The following is a 16,975-nucleotide window of genomic DNA, read 5'->3' on the forward strand; positions in this document are numbered from 1 at the left end:
ATATTTTAATATGAATAAAACCTATATTTTTTCTAATTGTTTATTAATATTTTGCAACTCTATTATCCTTTTTTTAACTTTAAAAATGATGTAAAGTTTTATATCTTCCCCCAAAAATATGCATATCAAACTTTTTTGGGGGGGAGAAAACTACAGTCCTGTACCGGTACTCTACCAACCTCAATCAGCACGCGAATCCTATCCACCACATTTAAATGATGCGCATTTCATATCCGACGGGTTTGTGACACCACGTCCCGCGTTACAACATGTACGTATGCGGTCGCGCCAGCTGCTACTTTAGTATGCTACGGGTACGCACTACCAAGCCGTGTGTTATGTCATGTACGTTTGGGGTCGTGCCCGCTGCGCGTCGCGAATGCGACAAGTGCACGCTGCCACACCCTGTGTTTCATCATAAACATACGGTGTTGCGCCTCGTACGCCATTCCCTCATTTTTTTTTGTTTCAAAACTATCTCTAAATAACTTTAAAGTGTATATAAAAGCAAGCGATAATCTAACATATTTTAAACATTTATATATCTCTAACTGTAATAAACTTATATTTTACCAATTATATTTTCTCAAAATCACGTGGTGTGCGGTCTCCTTGTGCACTAGGTGCGCGATTGCCATGTGACCCTTAAAAAAAGCAATTCATTAGTTCATAACATTTCCCATTGTAACAGTTGGAAAACGCCACCCATTTTAGTCAATCTCTGTACTGCATTTGATGAGACACACCTCTTCTGCTTAGAGAGCTTTTTTCTAAACTTTTTGCAATGTACACATATCTTACACTACACACAACATGCAACCATCATCTTCATCAATATTCATGGTCTGTAAAGTAGCCTTCCACCTGTGATAGCCATACACCTACAAGTTAAATAACCGAAGTTTTCCCCACTGACAGAGGTAACATAGTTAAATACACTGCCCACAGCACAATGTAATATTATGCAGCCCAGGGGCACTATCATGCATAGACAATGAACACACATACACAGATAGATAGTGGAAGTGGGTATGAGCACATGCGCTCGGCACCTTTTTATTACCATGGTCACATATCCAGTAACATCTGTGGTGGATGCGTGTGGAGTCAGTGTAAACCATTCCTCAAGGAATAGTTGCTGCTATCATCTAATACAACAGTAATCATTGGATCACACACAGACATTCAATAATAAAAGAATCAATAGTTTGTACTGCAGTAAGGTAGGGACAGTAGATGTGAAGTAATACAGAAAAATATTCTATCGTAAAAAAACACAACTTATGTTATACTGAGACACAATTAATAGATCAGAAATTATACACAAAAAGATTTTATCATAAAGGTTCCATCATTTTTAGTGCACTCAGAAAGCCACATCAAAATCATTCAGCATGTCAACCAGCAATGATTTGTGCTGTAGACGGGCAGGCCATACTTGGAGTAATATCTGTTGCCATCAACAGAACATCATCAGCAATAGCAACTCAATCTAAATTGTGAACACTGCTGTCTACAGTGTAGGCCAGAGAGAGCGGTCAGCAAGGGCCCACAGCTACATAAGGTGGAATTCAGCTACACAGTTTGTCGTACGCGAAGCAACAAAAGCGTGTCTGGAGCCTGTAATAATACATATTCATGGTGTGGACAGAGCGCACTGGAGCAATGTCTTTTCCTACAGAACTGCGTCATCGACAGGACCAACTCGATCCTAATTGTGAACACAGCTATCTGCAGTGTTAATTGTAAACAGTACTCACACAGACATCCATGAATACTTTTTCTCACTTCCTCTTAACAAAAGACAACAACATCAATTGCAGAAAAATCTACAATAAATAAAACAAAACAATTCAAATACCATTTTTGCTGTCTACAGTGTAGACTATTCAGTGTCCTTTGCACTTGCAAATTAAATTTGGTCATTGTACTAAACCTATAAGTCATTTAAAAAAATGTCTTCAAAGAAGTATACTAAAAATATAATATCAATATTCCAATAGACGTTGTGGTTACTTGACTACTGGATTCTACAATTATACAATCAGCACTCGATCTGAATTGTGAACACTTCTGTCTGCATTGTAGGCCAGACTCACTATTCATTAACACCTGACAGCCATGTACCGTTCAATTCGAAAGCATGGACTTGCTTGCAGCAGATCAGAAGGGGTACACAGAAATAAAATCAAACTTCAACTTCTGACTTCCTCAATCATACAATCAAGACCCCATTACACTGTTCGGACCTGCTGTACCACAGTGTACTCCACCGACTAGTGTCAACCAAGCACAATAATAATGTGCAGCAGTTAGCTACGGAAACACCGAGTCTGATGCACCCCAACGGAGGGAGTTCTATGAAAACCAAGCAACAAGTAATATCGGACATCTCCCACTGTGGAATCAAGACACCGTTCCACTGTTGGGACCTACAGTTGCTTGCACCTGGTCGAAGAGAGTACCTTCATCTCCACTCTCAGATGAAGTTCTAACATCCTCCATTGTCAGATCAAGACACCGTTCCACTGTTGGGACCTAGAGTTTGATGCACCTGATCAGAGGGGCTACATAAAAATCATCACACACTTTAACTTGTCACATCCTTAATCACAGAATCAAGACCCCGTTTCACTGTTCAGACCTGCTGTACCACGGTGTACTCCACTGACTGGTGTCAACGAAGTACAATAATCATGTGCAACAGTTAACTACGGAAGCACAGTGTCTGATGCACCTCAACGGAGGAAGTTCTATGAAAACCAAGCAACAAGTAATATTGGACATCTTCCATTCTGGGATCAAGACACCGTTCCACTATTAGGACCTAGAGCTGGTTGCACCTCGTTGAAGGTGTTACACAGAAATAAACACAGACTTTAACTTCTGACATCCTCAATAATAGAATCAAGACCCTGTTTCAGTATTCGGACCTGCTGTACCGCGGTGTACTCCAGTGACCACACTCAACCAACCCCAATAATCCTGTACAGCAGTTACCTATGGAAGCACAGAGTCTGATGCACCTCAACAGAGTGAGTTCTGCGAAAAACAAGCAGCAGGTAATATCTGACATCATCCATAGTGGAATCAAGACACCGTTCCACTGTTGGGACCTAGAGTTAGTTGCACCTGGTCGAAGGGAGTACCTTCATCTCCACTCTCAGATGCAGTTGTAACATCGTCCATTGTGGGATCAAGACGCCATTCCACTGTTGGGACCTAGAGTTGATTGCACCTGGTCAGAGGGGGTACACAGAAATCATCACATACTTTGACATCCTCAATCATAGAATCAAGACCCTGTTTCACTGTCGGAAATGCTGTACCACATTGCAATTTCAACTTCATGCATAGCAATGGCTGCTTCATTTTCCAGTATTGCTTGTCCAAGAAGATCGTGACGATATGGACCTCTACTTTCACTATCTTGAGAACTTTCATTACTAATTACAGCTGTAATAGTTTTTTTCTCTTCAACTTCATCATTCAACATTTTTAAATATATAGCAAAAATTGTACATGCAACGCTACTTTTACATGTATTACAAGAATCTTCGTAACAGTCAAAGTCTCCAAATAATTCACTTTCACTACACCATGTATTAAAGAGTTGCAGAAGTGCTAAATAGTAAAATTATCCCTTATCTAAACTTTCACAATTAACTTTCTTGTGGTTTATGAGATTACTCTTTGCATGTTTTCCTAAGCAACCATGACATCCAACTACTGCATATTTTCCTTCTTTTACATTCTCTTTAACATTTCAAGCTGTAATGTTGAACTACTTCATACAGACATAGCTGTTCCAGATTTTGACTCCTTTTCGGTTAGTACGTGCCCAACATATTAGTTTTGAGATTGTCTGTACTCTCTGCTTCATTAACTGCTAATTCTTCAATTTCTTAAAATCATTTCAAGACTCCATTTCGTTTGCAGGCAAGACCTAAACTTACCCAAATGATTCCTCGTGACTTTGAATTTAAACTTGAAGAGCACAATCAGTCTGAACATCCATACAATCCAATTTCTCGGTGAGAAAGCATTTTCAAAGTAAAGCTGTACAATTCTTTACTAAGGCTTTTCTCTCGTGTAATTTCTTCCCACAGTTCTTTCATCTCTATTTTTTCTGATTTTGTTATGTGCGATGTAACGTAACATGCAACATCAATTGAGTAATCTGCAACATACTGAATGTCCATGTTCGCATTCCACATTTTTAAAATGACTGGATTGTAATCATTGATATACTTTGACACTTCTCTTCTTTTTAACTTGTAGTTATTCTTTTGAGATTTCCAAGTTATTGTGTGCCTTATATAAGACAGAAAATAATTTACTCTTCCTTTACAAATGACTGGACAGGAGGAACCAAACCGACATCTGGTGTAAAATGTTCCTTTAAAGTTGTAGTTTCTTCTGCAATACTTTCAACAACTGTGACTTTGGAAACGTAAAACTTGCTATCTCAAGCTTCTATCTCTTGGTATCTCACATGTCACATACTATTCAATGAAAGACAATACTGTTTCATCAGAATCATTTCCAAATTTAGGTTCATCCTTGATCCATAGTAGCATAAGTATATGAGGTGCACCTCTTGCTTGATACTCCTTTCTCCAAAAGAAATCGGTAACCTCTCCAAGAGCTGTATTCTTTTTATTGCAGATAAAAGACATTATAGGTTGAAACCTATCATTACAATATCTGTACACATATACAGGATCCAATGAACACAGTTCACCACAAGTCTTTATTTCAAAAAATGTTATATTGGAATTCGCTACTCTTAGAAAGTCAAGCAAATCTTCCCATGCATACTCTGGACACCTGAGTGAGACAAACCATGTTCTTGTACCTGCGTTCCATAACATACACTTGAGTTCTTCATGACGACAATACCAGTACTCATTTGTTCCACGTTGACATGCCATCAAATTGATTAAGTGTCCTTCTAAATTTTCATCTCTTTCTTGAAGTTTCTCCCCAAATTCTTTCATAGAAAGAACTTATTGATGAACTTTAGTTTTAAGTAGGTGGTTCACTGCATACGACAAAGAAGACAGATCACTTTCAAACAAAAAGTTGAAATATGTATAAAATGCACTGTCGAAATCTAGGATCTGCAGAATATAATCTGAAATTTCAAGTGGTCAAATAGAGAAAGTGGACAAGTCAAGGACTGAAGATATTTATGAACATTACACAATATGTCCTTTGTATTCAAAAGAAGTAATAGGAAGCAGCATTGAGTTATTTGAAATGAAAAAAGCACAGGGAACTCCAATAAGTGTATGGGAGAAAACCTTGGAAGGTCATTATTTTCCACAGCTGTTTCCTACAGGAGAAGGTGGACGGTATAATGATCCACCTCTACCGATTGCAGCTTCAGAATATTGATCAACAAGATTCATCTTCTAAACTTATTACCTGTTCACCCACATTTTTAGTTTTGTAATAAAAATTGTTCTCTATAAAATATAAGGTAGCCTTTTCAACTTTATTAACACCCACAAAATCTTTCCATATTTTCTGACTTTTTGTTACTTCAACATTTACTAGAATGACTACTGCCTAATCTTCCTCTTTCACTACAGCAATAGTTTCAATATTTTTCTTAAAATCCAAAGGTAAGTACACCACTCTTCCGTTAAACCTCTTTGCAAGTCTGTTGGTGACAGTTTACATGTATTAGGCTACATCCGAATTATAGTTTGAAAAGAATTAACACATTGAATTAGAACAGACTCATATGTATTCAACTCTGCCAGTTCCTCCCGAATAGCTACTAATTCTAAGTTATTGTGTACTGCTCTAAAAGCCATTTTGTTCTCTTCTAATTTGTTATAACAATAGTTACATATACGTTGATCACTACCTAACTCAAATTGACCTTCCACCAACGAGTAAATTGCAAATTCTACCCACTTACCATCGTTCTCCTTTTCACTTTTACAAATACAAATCAACATTCCTACTTTGATTTTTATAATCAGTACGTCGACAACAAACACAAACATAGTCTCGTATTTCACACCACACTACATTAAACTTTCCAATTTCTTCTTCATACTGATCAGTGCTAATCACTTTCCCATCTCCTCCAACATCTGTAATTGTCAAACTTTCACGTTCTATGAACTGCTCTTCTGAACCAAAATATCGCATTTCAATATCATCAAACTTTTTTTGAACAACTAATAAAGAAGCATATAAAAGACTTGTACTCAGGTCACTTAAAAATAATGCAGAACTTTTTACATAGTACACTTTCCTCACAAACTTCCGCATTTCTGAATAACATACTGCTAACATTCTCAACTGATAAAAAACACTTTTACAAGCTTTTCTTCAAAGACAAGCCAGATAATGTCCATACTTCTCAGTATATTTTCGTACGTGACATAGATCTAGTCTTTGTAACAACTTAACGTTCGGTTTAATAATTTCTCTTCAAAATCACAATGAATAACTTCTGTTTTAAATTGAAAGCACTATCCACTATACTTTCAATACACTGTTTCTCTTTCAATTAAAAAAACATTCCTTTTTTATTTGAAGCATTCTTTCATTGAATTCTGAATCACTCTAGAACGAAAAAGTCTCTGACGATTTTCATGAAACTCCTTTTATCTCCGAGTAACAGATACCATTTCTTTATCTGTCAGTCATGGCCACTTTTAAACAGTGTACCTATATACAACTCGACAAAACATTATGTTTCTAAATTGACGTCTTAAAAGCTCCTTTACATCTCTTTCGCTATATGTACCTTTCTTTAAAACACCACCAGAGAAGGATGGTGAAGTATGCTCCACAAAGAGCAACTCAAAGCTTTGTTATTCTTTATAAAATAATCTGCCTGTCAATGCTTTTTGCAAACCTTTTCGACTCCTTAACAGGCTGGATGGATGAGTATAATACGTCCTATTTAGGATCGGGGGCAGATGATGCCCGAAAATAAGAACGTGTAGTTGAATAAAAGGCAAGTGGATGCATGGCCAGATGCATCAATGCATATATACATAGATGGATGTATCAATATATGAATGGAAGGATAAATGAATATAGGAACCAGTACTTATGATACACTGGTGGACTGATAGATGCTTAGGATTGGTTATGGGACAGATGTATCTATGGATATATAGGCGTATGGTTGCATGAATGACACAGTGCTTACAATAGGCGAGTGCGCTCATAGATGCTTAAGATAAGTGCAGAAACAGATGTATGTATGTATATAAGTAGGAATGTATGCAGCAATTAAAAGATGGTTGGATGGCGCAGTGCTTAGGATAGATGAATGCTAGGGTTTAATTGGGCCGGGTCTGAGGACCAGCACTTATTTGCAAGGAGCCTCCAAAAGGGTCTCTATCAGGCCCTATTTTCAGCCCTCGCAAACATAGTACATTTTATTTTCGTCCCTCGCAAACATAGTCAATTTAAAAAAAAAAATTGCACTGCAGTGAGAGCGTGCACATCGATGTACGCATGCTTATTTTGTTCACTACTGACAACTGGAGACATCACGCTACGTTACCCACGTTGTAGAAGGAAGGGAAATCCTTTAAAGAATGTTTTTTTCCAAACGTAGGATAATTGGAGAGGATTTTCTAAAGCACACAATCTTGATTTAGACCACGGCCCAACTTGCATAGCCCACACCCCTTTAAGAGCTTTGCCCCCCTTTTACAGCACCCCCACTTTCTGAAACGCTCATAAGCAAAGCGTATTAAAACATGCAAATTTGCGAGTAAAACATATACCATGCCATACGGCACCTTATAAGTGCTCCCAGTGGTACTACATCACCTTTATTAGCTTGACATCTGCACGTTACTATATTCTGTGTTTTAATCAGAAACATACCCACCTCCCCCACACCCACAACCACCCACGCCCTTCCTTAGCGTACAAAAAAAATAGAAACCCCCGCCATTCCTAGTAGCGCCATTATACCCATACACAGGCTTAATTTTAACAGGTGTGTGCCGGAACACTTATCAACAAAAAGTATTCAAACATGCAAATTTGCGGGAAAAACATAAACAATACCATAGCACGGTTAATAAATTGGCCCAGTGAAACTACATCACCTTTACTAACAACACATGCCCACGTTACAAATGTCCGTCTTATAATCAGCAACATACGCACATCCCCCACCCCCACCCATACCATGCTTAACCTTACGAAATAAAACAACGAGCCCCTGCACTCCTGTTACCGCCACTATAGCCATAGATAGACTTAATGTCAACAGGTGTCTGCCGGAACGCTCATCAGCAAAAGATATTAAAACTTACAATTTTGCAACTCAAACATACACCATACCATAAGACGGTTTATATATAGTTACAGTACCACTACACCACCTCAACACCCGCACTTGCTTAACTTTACGCAATAAAAGAAAGAGCCCAAGCAAACGTAGAAGCGCCACTATAGCCATACACAGCCTTAACTTCAACAGATGTCTCCTGGAAAGCTCATCAGCAAACCGTATTAAAATATGCACATTTGCGGATAAAATATATACCATGCCATAGGACGCTTTATAAGTGCTCCCAGTGGTACTACATCACCTTTAGTAGCTCCACATCTCCACGTTACTATATTCTGTGTTTCAAACAGCAACATAACTCCCTCCCCCACGCCTACCCCCGCCCTTGCTTAACAGTGCGAAATCAAACAGAACCCCCCCATTCCTAGTAGCTCCACTATACCCATATACGACATTAACGTGTCTGCCGGAACACTTATCACCAAAAAGTATTCAAACATGCAAATTGGCAGGTAAAACATAAACCATCCCATAGCATGGTTTATAAATGGTCCCAGTCGAACTACACCACCTTTACTAGCTTGAAATCTATATGTTACGAAAGTCGTTTAAACACTCTGTAGAGTATATAGCAGGGTATGGGGAGAGTGAACAAAGTTCTAATTCCCAAACGTTTGATATACAGTCCCTTTACTGTATCTATATTAAAGATATTAAATAGAATGAATAAATTGACGAGTGTCAAAAGGGATAGTGAAGCTCACCATCAGTAAAACACGAACCACTTCAACACCTACATATATCCGCCACAGCGACACAGCCTGACAAATAGTATCACTTATAATCACATGTAGTTCTCTAATGTCAACAAATTCATACAGAAAATATACCGCACATTTACCTTTTTTTTTTATCTCAGACACATTTATAAAACATCTCTTCTAAAGAAGCACTCCCCAACTACTTCTATTCTATAAGAACAGAAAATAATTAATATGTTTACTACCATATATTTTAGTATATCTACCTTTTTATTATTCACTAGTCAGAAACTACAAAAACTATTAACTATACCCAAATGCAAACCAGAAACCATGGGCCATATTATCAAGGTCGGCGTTAAAATTATCACCGCTTTGGCGGCAGGAAACTTCAGCTAAAGCGGCGATAATGGGCTTGATAATATGCCCTTGTGAATTCCCATAGAAGCCCATGTTCCGGTGTGAACATGGTCTTCTATGGGAATTCACAAGGGCATATTATCAAGCCCATTATCGCCGCTTTAGCAGCAGTTTCCTGCCACTAAAGCGGCGATAATTTTAACGCCGTCCTTGACAATATGGCCCCATATTCTTCTTATATCTCAACTTAGTATCACATGATTCAAACTATGCGTAGATATAAAAGAAACGTATCACTTTTCCTATCTCCATCTCCTCTCCATGTAACCTTCAAACACTGAACACGGCCCCACTGTACAACAACCTACCCTGACTTACATTCAAACCTACCTCTCAATGTCAAAAATAAGACCACAACCTGCCCACATAACATTTCTGCGTTTCGTTTTATCGCTTTTAACTTAATAACACATACGTCTCCTACCACCATCCCCCACCCCACTATTTCCACAAAAAGTATGAGTTCAAAACGTGCAACATTTTCTTTATCTCCCCAAATACATTACAAATTCAAATTAACGCTGTAACAAATTTTCAAAACAATAGAGTCCTATAAAGATGACAAACTACACTTCTCTGTGAAAAATTACTAAACATATATAAAATACTTATATAACAACATCTCAAATTGTATGCATATTTCATAACCAATATCAAAAACCACACTTTACTAACACTATATTACTTTGAAATTAAAAATACTTTCAAAATTAAAAACATCACCTCAAATACTTAATCAATATTATAAAACACATAACACACCTTGTTAATTTCTAACTCACCTTAGTAGTTGTTATCCAGATTTCAAATGACACATGCATACAATTCTCTCTTTCTCACATAGTACATGTAAAGCTCCGACTTCATCTAGAATGAAACCAGGAATGGCACAATTTCTCTGTGGCTCCACACATAAATACAGGTAAAGAACAAATCCAAATACTTCATTCCTTCAACGACATTCCAAAACTTACCTCCATTGGTTAATTTTGAATTTGCCTTCCGAAAAGTTACTTATTATTCCGCGCCACATACAGGTCACAAGTTCAACCTATTTTATCACCACACTTTCTGGAACCTTCTACAACACCTACAGGTTAAAAGTTCATCATTTTTTTTTAACCTAATGATATACTTTTGCAACTTTGTATCTAACATTTAACGGCACATGCACGTTAAAAGTTCATAATAGGGGTCAGTAGTTCATCAGCTTTATTCCCAACTCCAGCAGCACCTCCCCTTATGCCCCCAGCACCATCAGACCCATAGGAGTCAGTGCTTTCCACTTTCCAAATACCAAATTCATATCATACACACAAATTTACCTTCACACTCCCTATATAACACCCCCTAAGCACCATACACAAGTTACAGTGTTCAAAACAAAAGTTCCTCCAAGTAGCTATAACTACATGCTGACACTACTTGCACAGATGTGGCACAGCGGCCAGAGCACATGACTTCACAGCATATGACACACAGTTTGGGCTCACGCTTTCATCCCCGACTGTGGCAGCAGCTCAGCTTAGCAGCATGAGACTCTACACACTACCTCACATATTTTCTGTACCCCAGAACTTTCAGACCAGTACAGGTCAGTAGTTCGTCCTAGTAGTTATAAACACATGCTGACACTACTTCCACAGCTGTACTGCAGCGGCCACGGCACATGACTTCGCAGCATAAAACACACAATTTAGACTCACGCTCTAGTCCCGCACTACCTCACCTTAGCAGCATCACACTCTAGGCAATACCTCACTTTATTTTCATAGCCTAGCACTTTCACCCCGATAGGTATGATTAGGTCACTTCGCACCGCCTCTATAGCACACCCTAAACACCCCACAGAGGTTAAAGTGCTCCTACCCTCCTATTTCCCACTTTTTTCGCCCTTTTTTCCCCCTATTCGCTTCAACGGAATCACAAAATGGTGGCCAACACTTCCTCCTTCCATGAGACTCGAGACAATACCTCACATATATTCCGTACCCCAGGACTTTCACACCACTACGGGTCAGTAGTTCATCCTAGTAGGTATAAACACATGCTGACACTACTTCCACAACTGTACTGCAGCGGCCAGGGCACATGACTTCACAGCATAAGACACACAGTGTGGGCTCACGCTTTAATCCTTGAGTCGCGCACAAGCTCACCTTACAAACATCACATACGAGCCAATACCTCACTTAATTTTCGTAGCCTAGAACTTTCACACCGGTAGTTATGATTAGTTCACTTCACATTCCCTCTATAGCACACCCTAAACACCCCACAAAGGTTACAGTGCTACTACCCTCCTCTTTCCCACATTTTTCCCCCTTTTTCCCCCTTACTCGCTTGAACGGAATCACAAAATGGCGGCCAACACTTCCTAGTTGCAAACCCTCCCAGCGCTTGCAGGCAATCAGCAGCAAGCTCGTGCTTGTAACGCCTCAGCCAATCAGATGGCAGAATTCCCAAATATCGATATCTGTAAATTTCGATATTTCTCAAAAACTACTGAACGGATTTACACCAAATAAACAAAAGCGTGCTTTCTAGACCAAGACCCTTCTCCCTGCCAAATTTGGGCTAATTCCGTTCACCCGTTCGACCTGTAGCCTTGTCTAAAATTTCCTATGTAAATTAACATTGAAAAAACACATTTTTGGACCCCCCTTTTTTCTCAACCCCCTGGACGAATCAAGCCCAACATAGGAGCTGATCTCAACAAAGAATTAGTTTTGAAAATTTCACAAAGATTCATCAATCGGCGCCAAAGTTATTGCGACTGGAATGTTGCCATTTTCCTATAGTAACTAGTTCCTAACTATAACTACCTACTGGCGACTGCAAGTAGGTAATATATATATATATATATATATATATATATATATATATATATATATATATATATATATCCACGAAGAAAAGTTGCTCCTTCCGGATCGCTGGGACCCGAGAGAGGTGGTGCACACACCGGCGGAGCACGCCGGTAACAGCAATATCCAAATAAGAAAGTAGTGGAACGTGCGCTCTCAGTGAGACACAGACAGCCAGCAGGATGGTATAGTCCGAGTGTTTAATTCACACAACGCGTTTCGGTACAGAACCTTGATCACGTGTGAAGTGAGCAAATGCAGACAGCCATAAATAAAGCATTACGAGCAATGTTCAAACAGGCATGATCATCAACAAAGGACTACAAGGCAGTAACTGTGGCGGCCATCTTGGAAAGGGGAGATTAACGATAGTGAACACCAAACAATGTTGGATACAAGGCAATAAAGTACGCAAATGTAACAAAATTATTATAATAACAAAATAACACCCCCAGGCCCCCACATACTCACATAGGACAATACCAATGTGATATTGCCACAGGCATGTGAAACAATAAATGGAATCACATATAACATCAGCCAGGTAAATGAGAGATGGCCGCCACAGTTACTGCCTTGTAGTCCTTTGTTGATGATCATGCCTGTTTGAACATTGCTCGTAATGCTTTTGCTCACTTCACACGTGATCAAGGTTCTGTACCGAAACGCGTTGTGTGAATTAAACACTCGGACTATACCATCCTGCTGGCTGTCTGTGTCTCACTGAGAGCGCACGTTCCACTACTTTCTTATTTGCATATATATATATATATATATATATATATAAAGAAATAGTCTAAAGGATGCACTGTATCCTGGCTGACCTTTCTCACATCCCAGATTGCTATGTGAGAGGACCATTGGGACTTATTAAGAGACCCTGCCTGCATCTAAGTGGAATCAAAAGCATCTTGGGAATCAAAAACATTGCATTAGTTGGGCAACTGTAACATACTGATACAGTGTGTTTCATATTGCCCAAGATTGCAGTTTGTAAACTGCTATACCTGTAGGCACTTCTGAAATTATGTTGAAAGATAAGTGAGCTCTGGGACCTTACTCAAGATTGCACCATTTGACAAATAATAGATACTGTGATTCAAAACACTATCTCCATATGTTACAATGCATAAAAAGACGGCAATGCATCAAGCTTGGTGACCCATTGCCTGTTTCAAGCACCATAGCATTTTGTGACAGCGCTCACTACAACTATTTGGTGTTCTAACTATAATTCATAAAATATGGAGTATTTTAACTTTACTTGTAGGAGTTCAAAATACAAATTAAGCAACTTAATGCATAATCATATTACTCAGCATAGGGATATTCTCTCTACAACGAGCATGTTGTCAGATCCTCCTTCTCTGTCTCATCAGGCAACTCACCTCTGAAGTACTAGATGAACCAAAGTAAGGAGGACAGGCAGAGATTTCTTAATTTGTTTTTTCAATTTTGGAATTTTGGAATTCTTGTAAAATTAGGAATACTTAAAACCAATCTCTTCGAGTTTGATAAGGTCACCCTAGAGTGGGCGTAGATAAATTAGGATAAGCTTATGATTGGTATATTTTAAGTGCTTGAATTTCATCAAAAGGAGCACTGAATTTCTATTACTAATTACCGAGGAACAAAAGATGAAATTTGCTTCCTTAGTCTTCCTGCTATAGCCTGAGTAAATTTAATAATTATAATTTCCAGGAATACCTCTGAAAAGACGCAGCAATTGGAGACTTCCAGGACCACTTCAGAAACATATCTTAGAATTCCAATGTGGCATTTCCACACATTCAGATTTACCTAATGCACATTTATTCATGGGAAAACACCATGCTTTTGAATGTTTGCAAACTTTACAGGAATTTCCGCCCGCAATGGAACACCCATTCGTTGCTCATTGAGAACATGTTCATCTGAAAAAAGTATCAGTGAGGAAGCTTTTTTAAGAGGTGTAAAACCAAATTTTGTGGATCATGAATAGGTCTCTCCACTGGAGAAAAAATAAATTGCTCATATAAATTAAACTTACATGCACACATAGCTTGGTTAATTGCACCCACCATGTGTAGCTGGAGTCGCTGTCACACTAATTCGTTTCTGGTTCTTAAAGAATTTCCTAGTTTTTTTTGCAAGAAGAGAATTAGCTCTTCTTTGTGCCAGAGCCACCTTTATACTGTGCGTGTCTCCCTAAAAAAAGCCAATGGCTTAAAACTAGCTCCTTCTAAAAAATATGCATCTACATACTGATAACATCATTTACATGATTGGGTGGTATGTTAATATATCGTTATAGCCTCCTGCTGAGAGCTCAAATTATGGCTAAAAGCCCTGCAGCTTTGGCCTATATCAAGGGGTATAATGCTATTAGAACATTCCACCCACTGAAAGACAAGCTTTGGAATGTTGGAGCAGAAGGTCCATACCAGAAAATATTATTAACCTTGAGACATTTAATATAGCCTTATAGCCCGCCGTAGCAAGCTATACCGGCTATTAAAGGCCCGCTCCCGCGTTAAAGGCCCGAGCCGAAGACGAGGGAATTTAACAAGGGAGCGGGACTTTAATAGCCGGTATAGCCCTGATACGGCAGGCTATAAGGCTTTTTGAACATTCTGCCACTAGAGGGCAGAATGTTCTAACAAATTAAATAAAGGCCTCTCGGAGCTCGAGGGGATTTAAATCCCCTCAAGCTCCAAGAGGCCTTTGTAAAACATTGGAATGGTGCTCTGCGGGCCTTTACCGGCCCGTAGAAGCAGGGAACACTCTATTGTCTTCAATACAGTCTGATTTGCATGTGAGTGGTCCCTGTCTGCCGGAGCATAGTGGGTAAAATGTATAGAATAGAATGTGAACTCAGTAATAACTGGTGGCTGAAATTAATTGAAATACTCCACCTATTCCACTTTTTTGTTTTTCATAGAGAGATTTCATGTATGAGGCAGGTATATGTTTGATCGTGTGGTCACTGTACTATAGGATTCAAGCTTCACCTCACTGATGAGGCTCAACAAGGCTATATGGTAATGTAAGCAACTTCTAATTGGTTTCAGCCTTGGTGAGTGCATGCAATGTTCAACACTCCTTCAATATTCCCCTTTGTTTTTGCGTTGTTTGACATATTGAAAGATCATTAATAATATGCCCAAGCCCATGCAAAGGCTCCAAGAAAAACCTAGATCAGTTGACTAGGGGTAAGTTCTTGCAATGTTCAACACTATGTCCATCATCCCCTTTGGTTTTGCTTTGTTTGCCCTAAGTTGGCAGGGTATGCCCAGACATTGGTCCCTTGATCACTTTGACACTGGATTCAAGCTAGCCTGGCTAATGACAGCCGATTAGCCAGAATCCGCTCCCAGGATGATTGTTTCTGGTCCAGGGAGGACTTGGCATGGCTGTTCAGGCTGGACTGTTCCCATGAGGCACAGGGTCCGACTGATTTGCAAATGGCCATGACTGAACTAGGGTAGCGGAGTGAGCTAAAGAATGATGATGGATTAAACCCAGATCAGTTGACTGGGGGTGAGTGCTTGCAATGTTCAACACTGCGTGCATCATCCCCTTTGGTTTTGCTTTGTTCGCCCTAAGTTGGCAGGGTATGCCCAGACATCGGTCTCTTGCTTACTTTGCCACTGTATTCAAGCTAGCCTGGCTGATGACGGCTGATTAGCCAGAAACCGGTCCCAGAATGCTTGTTTCCGGTCCAGGGAAGACATGGCTTGGCAGTTCGGGCTGGACTGTTCCCATGAGGCACAGGGTCAGACTGATTTGCATATGGCCATGTTTGATCTGGGGTGGCGGAGTAAGTTAAAGAATGATGATCGATTAAACCCAGATCAGTTGACTGGGGGTGAGTGCCTGCAATGTTCAGCACTACGTCCATCATCCCCTATGGTTTTGCTTTGTTTGCCCTAAGTTGGCAGGGTTGCCCAGATGTGGGTCCCTTGCTCACTGTTAGACCTGGCATCATTGGCATGAGTCTCTCCTCCATTTTTTTCTGTTTGCCTCCTCTGTTTATGATGTTTTTGCTGGATTATTGCTTTGGGCACTGTGCCACTGCTGATCAGTGCCACAGTGCAAGTGCTCCCTATGTTAAATTGTTACATTGATTGGTGTTACCATGATTGGCTTGGTTGACTTACTGTCAGACCCTAGTCTAGTGCACTGCGTGTGCCAAGGGCGTGTAAGCTAACTGCTGCTGGTGCGCTTGCAGCACTGGTTGTGCCACCCACAGAAGCAGCTTGTAAAATGTGTCTCAGGCCTGCCACCGCAGCGCCTGCGTGCAGTCCCTGACTGCCATGTCGACTTGGCAAGGAAACCTACTTGCCAGGCTCTAAACCTTCACTTTGCCACATTTCAGACACCTCTATGGTAGGCCCTAGGGCAGGGTGCATTGTTGGTAAAAGGTAGGTCATGCCCTGATGTGTGTGGCATGAACTAATAGTGAATTACAGCCATTTTCGTTTTTCACTATTGAAGGGCTACCTGCCTCCAATAGGCCAGACTGGGCAGACTGATTATTAACTCCATTATAATCTATCTGACTCAGGGAGCATGGTAGCAGGTCGAGTTTAGTATCCCTGAACTCAGAATTTAATACCACATCCTTTAGGATGGATGTTTTTTAAATTCTATGTTTGAAA

The sequence above is a fragment of the Triturus cristatus genome, chromosome 2_2, assembly GCF_964204655.1.
Source record: "Triturus cristatus chromosome 2_2, aTriCri1.1, whole genome shotgun sequence".
Taxonomy (NCBI): Eukaryota; Metazoa; Chordata; class Amphibia; order Caudata; family Salamandridae; genus Triturus; species Triturus cristatus.